Genomic DNA, 6,872 nt, shown 5'->3' with positions numbered 1-6,872 from the left:
CTAAATTTCATTATTTGGACACAGAGGACATTGTTTCTAGATCATGTCAACCAAATGCCAAATAAACATCGGTTATGAGAGTCTGTAACAACAAATGGACAATAGAGCATTTCTAGACATTTTCTAACTTTACCTGGATTTGGCTGAAGATATTCCGTGGCTTTTGAAAGAATTTCTGCAACAGCTTTATTGGTAACGTCTATTTTCTTAAAAACAAAACAAAAAATGGTAGTGAGTGACAAACTCAATTAATTCATAGAAGAACAAATAGAGAAGTAATTTTCATTAGCTTAATACTTATAACATCATTACGATGATTTTAATCTAAATGATCATTTTTAACATTTTGGGGAGAGGAAATCCCCATGATGTTGGAGGACACTATTTTTTTTTATAACATTAAAATCAATACTAATGTAATATTTAGAAAACTTGGAAACATTACTATGCTCCACTAGATTAATGGATATACTTAGAAGTCTCAAAACTAAAACTTGGGCTGGCCAGTTAGCTCAGTTGGTTAGAGTGTGGTGTTATAACTCCAAGGTCAAGGGTTCGGATCCCCTGTACTGGCCAGCCACCAAAAAAATAAATAAATAAAACTAGACATAAGCTAAATTTTCCTTATCTGCTGGGTGAACTTGAACTTCTATACTTACATAAGGATGCCATAGTAATGATTCATATTAGAAACTATGTTAGTAATCAGCAAAAAAAGAATCAGAACCATTAGCATTATAACTAAAGTAAACATATTCGTTTGTGCTATGGTCAGAAGATGTTAACATCAACGTTTTCCCTGCCAAGTTAATACTGAATCTTTCCCTTTGCAAAACCATTCCTGCTGATTTTTGACTTTCTGGTTGTTAGTTAGCCAGAGAACTACTGTGAGAATATACAATAAAGTTAAATATGCAAATTTCAATAGCTTTATATTATACCATGGATAGCCCAAAAGAAAATGTAAGGGAAAAGGAGATCCCACTCATAAGAACAGTAAAAAATATACAATAACAAGGCATAAATATTATGAGAAATTCACAGCACCTACTTGAAAAACCATACTACTAGATGGGAAAATTCATTTTTAGAAAGATGTAGATCCTCCAAAATTAATATGTAAAATTAATTCAAATCCCATCACATTTTTTTTCTATTTTTGTTAAAATTTGTCAAGTTGATGATAACATGTAAAGTTAATTCAAATCCCATCACATTTTTTTTCTATTTTTATTAAAATTTGTCAAATTGATGATAAAGTTAGATTCATACTTTATACAACATACAGGATTAAAACTATGTACCAAAGCAGACTATAAAAGTACTAAATTATAGAGGAGAGTATTCTGAAATACAGTGTAGAAACAAGTTTCTAAGCATGACCTGAAACCCAAGTGTCATACATGAAAAGACCAAAATTCTGACTCCAAAAACTAAACAGTGAAAAATCACAATACACTTAGTTTGAAAAAAATGGCAAACAGAAAAAAGAATGTTTAAAAGACAAAGGGTTAGTATCCATAATACTCAGAACCCCCAATTAAACAAACGAAAAACCCAACAAGAAAGAAGGAAAGAAACATAAACTGGAAATCCACAAAAGAAAAAAAATACAAGTTGCCTATAGACATTTAACAAAATATTCAGAAAAACTGTAAATTTTGTCACCAGATTAACAAAAACATTTTTAAAATCAAGTATACCCTGGGCCGGCCCGGTGGCGCACTGCTACAGTGCGCTGCTTGGGAGCGCGGCGGCGCTCCGGCCGAGGGTTCGGATCCCACATACAGACTGGTTCCCGCTCACTGGCTGAGCGAGGTGCGGGCACAGCGCCGAGGGTTGTGATCCCGTTGCCGGTCCCGGTCCGGTACGGGCGCAACACTGAGGGTTGCGATCCATTGCCGGACACGAAAAAAGACAAAAAAGGAAAAAAAAAAAATCAAGTATACCCAATATTAGGTATGATATAGAGTAATGGGCCATTTCATACACAACAGATATGCAAAATGATACAACCCTTTCAGAGATCAAGGTGGAAGTACCTATTAATATGCATATTAAAGTATAATGTTCCACTATCATAATTTCAGGGATTGGCCATATAGAAACACACCAGCAAATTGCAGTGATATAAAAAGATGTTCATTGGACCATCTTATGCAGTATTAAAAATTGAAAACAAACTAAATTATAATCTATAGGAGACTGACTGTGTACGTCGTGAAACAGCCAAATAAAGGAACACTCTTTCTTCATAAAAAAAAAAAAAAAAGACTATCTATCTGTACCTATACCACGGTGCATTGCTAAGGAGGAACGCAAGCTGCAGAGAAATTTATAATAGGAAAAAAATTCACTTCTGTAATTTAAAAAACGATGACCTGGTCACGGCCACAAGTTTTCAACCAAGCACTCTCATCCAGCCTGAAATTCTATTTGCTCCCTTTGGCAAATGCCTAAATTTGGAGCCCCAGGAAAGTTAAAAAAGACAGTACGGAAATGATAAGAAATTAATCAAACCTGTATTACTGATACCCATGTGCTGTGTGTGTGCGAATGGGCGTGTGTGCGTGTGCGTTGAGCCTGGTAACAGGTTTTGTAAACTTTGAACTCTATTTTGTATATTCACAGTTTATTATGATCTTTGAAGTGTTTAAGAGAATTTAATCACCTAAACGTTTATGTTTTATTAGTTACAAGAAATTTAAGTGCTTAGGAAAATCCTGTTTTAGATTTGTTGTGAAGTTGGAGGGAATCCTGTGCATTGCATTTGTAATTGTAGTTTGAAATATCTAAGGGAGGGCCAGCCCGGTGGCACACTGCTACAGTGCGCCGCTTGGGAGTGCGGCGGCGCTCCCGCCGAGGGTTCGGATCCCACGTACAGACCGGTTCCCGCTCACTGGCTGAGCGAGGTGCGGACACAACACCGAGGGTTGCGATCCTGTTGCCAGTCCCGGTCCGGTACAGGCGCGACACTGAGGGTTGCGATCCATTGCCGGACACGAAAAAAGACAAAAAGGAAAAAAAAAAAAAAGAAATATCTAAGGGAATTTGCCTAATTATGTAACTGGTAATAAATATTTAAGGATGGACTTTATTAAGCTTATGAGTTAACAGAACATAAAATGAAGATTAACTAAAAACGATTATCATTTTTATATCAAAATTACTAAATTTGAAAATAAGATTCATAAGTTCAACTTAAAGCATAAGAAAAACTAGGTTTTAGATTGATGACGTTAATAAATTATATATTAACTAAAACACAACTTAAGAGTGTTCTCTTTAATGTGTACACCCTTCTTTGGACATGAAAAGCCACCAGGAGGCTGAGTCACCTCTGAAAGACAGTGATGAGGGAAATTAGAAGGGGGATATTTTCTACTTTAGATCCTTCTAATTAGGGGGGGGGGTCGGGGGAAAGGCCAAGAAACAAATGGCCGAAAACTTGCAAATGCCTCATAGGCCCTGACATGCACACACTGGAGCTGTTTCCAATACAGGACAGGCATCAAAACTGGAGATAAACCCCTTACAAATTAAAGAGAATGCCCGTTAAATATGCTGGCAAGGATGGGCAGTCAATGTGAACACTGAAAAAACAACTCATATGGTTTAAAAAACAAACAAACAAACAAAAAAACCTTCCTTCCAGAATAACTGGGAATATTATGGTGTGTGTGTGTGTGTGTGTGTGTGTGTGTGTGTGTGTGTGTGTGTGTTTTCAGGTTAGCCAAGTGCTATGCAAATATCTTGGCAAAACATCAGGAAAAATAGAGGAAGGTAGAGAGGTGGAAATTATTTTTGTCCGATCTGCCTGCTGTGGAGGCATCTCTGCTGGATGATTAAATCTGGAATTTCCGTTCAGTGTTGGCGCCCTGCCCACGAGGTGTCTAGAGCCTGTGTCACTGACTCACCCAGCCCCGGCCCCTGAGTTAGACAGCTGCTAGCAGCCCTGCTCCCTCGTGGCTGTTTACGGTATTCTCTTTAAAAAGAGCCCATATCTGTGGTTACATCCTCTTTCTTATTCTTTGCGTAATTTATTTGTCTTTTTCCCTTTTCTCTCTCATAGTCACACTTGGTGGAGGTTTATCATTGTATGGCTTTTCAGAAATAAATAAACAGCTCTTGGCTTTATTGTTTCTATCTTTTTATCATCATTTTCTATTTTATTAATCTTTTTTTTTTCCTTTTTGTCTTTTTTTTACTGACCGGTAACGGGATCGCAACCCTCGGTGTTGCGCCCGCACCGCGCTCAGCCAGTGAGCGGGAACCGGTCTCCACATGGGATCCGAACCCTCGGGGAGAGCGCCGCCACACTCCCAAGCGGCGCACCGGGCCGGCCCAATCTTTTTAATCCCTATTGATATCTACCTTCCACCTGGAGTGATTCAATTTGCTGTAGTTTTCCAAGCTTCTTGGATTGCACGATTTATTTATTTTCTCCTAACATTTATTTTCTATTAAAGGCATTAAAGACAGCCATATATCACAGGTTTTGACATCTAGAAGTCTGTCACTCATGACTAAATAATCTGTACTTTTACTTTTCATTTCCTCTTTAAACTAAGAATTAATTTTCCATGTTTTTAAGTTTCTAAACATCCAGAATTTGGAACCTATACCTTCCTTGTAATTCTTGTGTTCTATGATTTTACTTTGGGAAATTTATTGAGTTTCTTTCTGTAACCTGATACATGATTGATTATTATAATCGTTCCAAAGGAATTAGAAAAATTTGATGTGCATTCTCCATTTGGGGAATGCAGATGTCTATATTTATTTATAATCAAAGTTATTAATCGTATTTTATGCTAATTCTTCATAAGCCTATTGATTATTGTCAATTTGATTTGTTATTTTATGAGAGAGGTACATGAAGTCTTCTACTCTAATTTGTGTCAATTCTCCATGTATTCTGACAATTTTTACCCTACAAATTTAGATGCTACATTATGTGATGCAAAAATGGTTCATAACTATTCTAATTTCCTAATAGACTCCATTGACAGCATCTTTTTATAATTAAAAGAAAGGTATTTCAATTTAGTATTTTTTTTTTTTGCATCATATGTTACTTCAATGTTAACTATCGCTCCTCTATTTTTGTATGGTTAGCATTTGTCATAAAATTTTTTTTGGATTAGCCTGTCATTTCTGTGTCATTTTAGGTGGGCCTGATACCACCTACTGCATCTCTTTTAGAAAGTCCTTAAATCTACTGGTCAAGTATTATATATTTCCATGCTTTTCTCTGCTGTAATAAAACAGGTAATAGATTTTATTTTTATATCTCTTCTGTCTCACTAACATTTTTGGCGAGAAAATGAGGTCAACAAGAGGGATCTCAGTTCATCAACTGAAACTAAAACTCCTGAAATATAATTTTGATTTTAAATTTAACATTTCAACTGAATCATTCCCATAATATCTTTTTATACCAACAGATTTTAAAAGAAATTTAACGTATGTCAACGATGTGAAAATGTTTCCATGGTTTTGAATTTTCAGAAACATTTCACAAAAGCAAAAACAAAATAAGCTTTCCCCCTCAAGGTATCAGCATTTATAGAGATTTAATAGCTTTCATCCAGAAACAGAGAACTCCCAGAGAATAGGCTGGCCATGGCCAAAGTATCCTGAAGAAAGGATCCCCAGGCCACATCCTGGGGCTGGGCATCCTTCCCCAGCACGTGCCGACAGCTCTGCCACCTGCTATCACCCGTAGCCTTGATGTTACACCTGAGGTAGAGGATTGTTTTATCTCCTTGCTCTCTCCTTAGGGGAGTTTATTTATTTTAAAAAAGGCTATATTTAAAGGGCCCAAGATAAAGGGGAAGGAAACAGAGTAAATTAGTAATTACTGGTGGTCCCAGTTCTGCCTCCACCTAAGCTACTCCACACAGGTGACCAGGAAACATGTTAAGGGACAGAGATTCTACAATCTTCCTTTGGGGTGTGTTACTGTCATTTCTGTACCAAGCTGGTGACATTTTTCTAAATTCTTTCAACCACACTATTTTTTTTTTGCATACTTCTCATAACATCTATGTAAGACAAGCAGGACATACATTATCATCTTTGGATCACAGCTCAGAAAAGGTGAAATAGCTTATCTGAGTTCACACTGCTGTTCCAGTGGCAGAAACAGGATAAAAGTTATTTGCTGTGTAGCTGCTGAAACACATAGGCACAGAGTCTGAGTCTTCCACACAGTAAATCAATCGTTATATATTTGAAGGGTCTTGTCCCATCAGTACATTTTCATTCTCCAAGATATATAACCACAATTACTTTGGCCTTGCAGTAACTGTTTGCCAAGGTTGTCCATCTTTTGTGCAATCTGACTTCTGGCCACTAGAGGGAACCAGTCATCCACATCCCATCTCCCTCCACAACCTGCCTAGACTGGATGTGGTTACAGCGAGTGTCTGATTTGGGTTTGAAAATGCGAAAGTATTGCTTTTTGGATTGCATAATCCACGCCTATATTTAAACTTCCTAGATTTCCATTCTACTATCCTTTATAGTAGCGGTATATCTTATATCACAATAAAAGTCAGTTTCTAACAATTTACATATTAAAATGCTCTCTTACCCTTTCCATGTCAAGAAATTCATCATCTAGTTTTGTTCCTTCAGCACCACTTATTTTTTCACTAAATAGCTGCAGAAATAAACACAAGTAATTGCATTATACAATGATTCCTTATCACTGTTTTTACCTAAATTATTAAAACAGGATCAAAAAAAAGCTCAGATTAAACTTGCTGAATTCTTTGAACTAAGTCCTTTAAGAAAATTGTTGTGTGGGCCGGCCCGGTGGCGCACTGGATAGTGCGCCGCTTGGGAAGTGCGGCGGCGCTCCCGCC

General features: G+C 37.0%; 1 long non-coding RNA gene across 1 annotated transcript in view; it reads right to left on the bottom strand.

The window, feature by feature from the left end:
• Positions 1–6,619, bottom strand: part of LOC103610131 — a 9,469-nt gene extending 2,850 nt beyond the window's left edge. Inside the window, exons 1-2 of the long non-coding RNA XR_552188.1 lie at positions 6,599–6,619; positions 134–206 (exon numbers count right to left, since the gene is read on the bottom strand). This is a non-coding gene — a long non-coding RNA (uncharacterized LOC103610131). The remainder of the gene's footprint in view (positions 1–133; positions 207–6,598) is intronic.
• Positions 6,620–6,872: the final 253 nt, after the last annotated feature.

This window comes from Galeopterus variegatus, unplaced genomic scaffold (genome assembly GCF_000696425.1).
Source record: "Galeopterus variegatus unplaced genomic scaffold, G_variegatus-3.0.2 Scaffold10638, whole genome shotgun sequence".
NCBI lineage: Eukaryota > Metazoa > Chordata > Mammalia > Dermoptera > Cynocephalidae > Galeopterus > Galeopterus variegatus.
The sequence above is the reverse complement of the archived record's forward strand: the minus strand, read 5'-3'. Positions and strand labels throughout refer to the sequence as shown.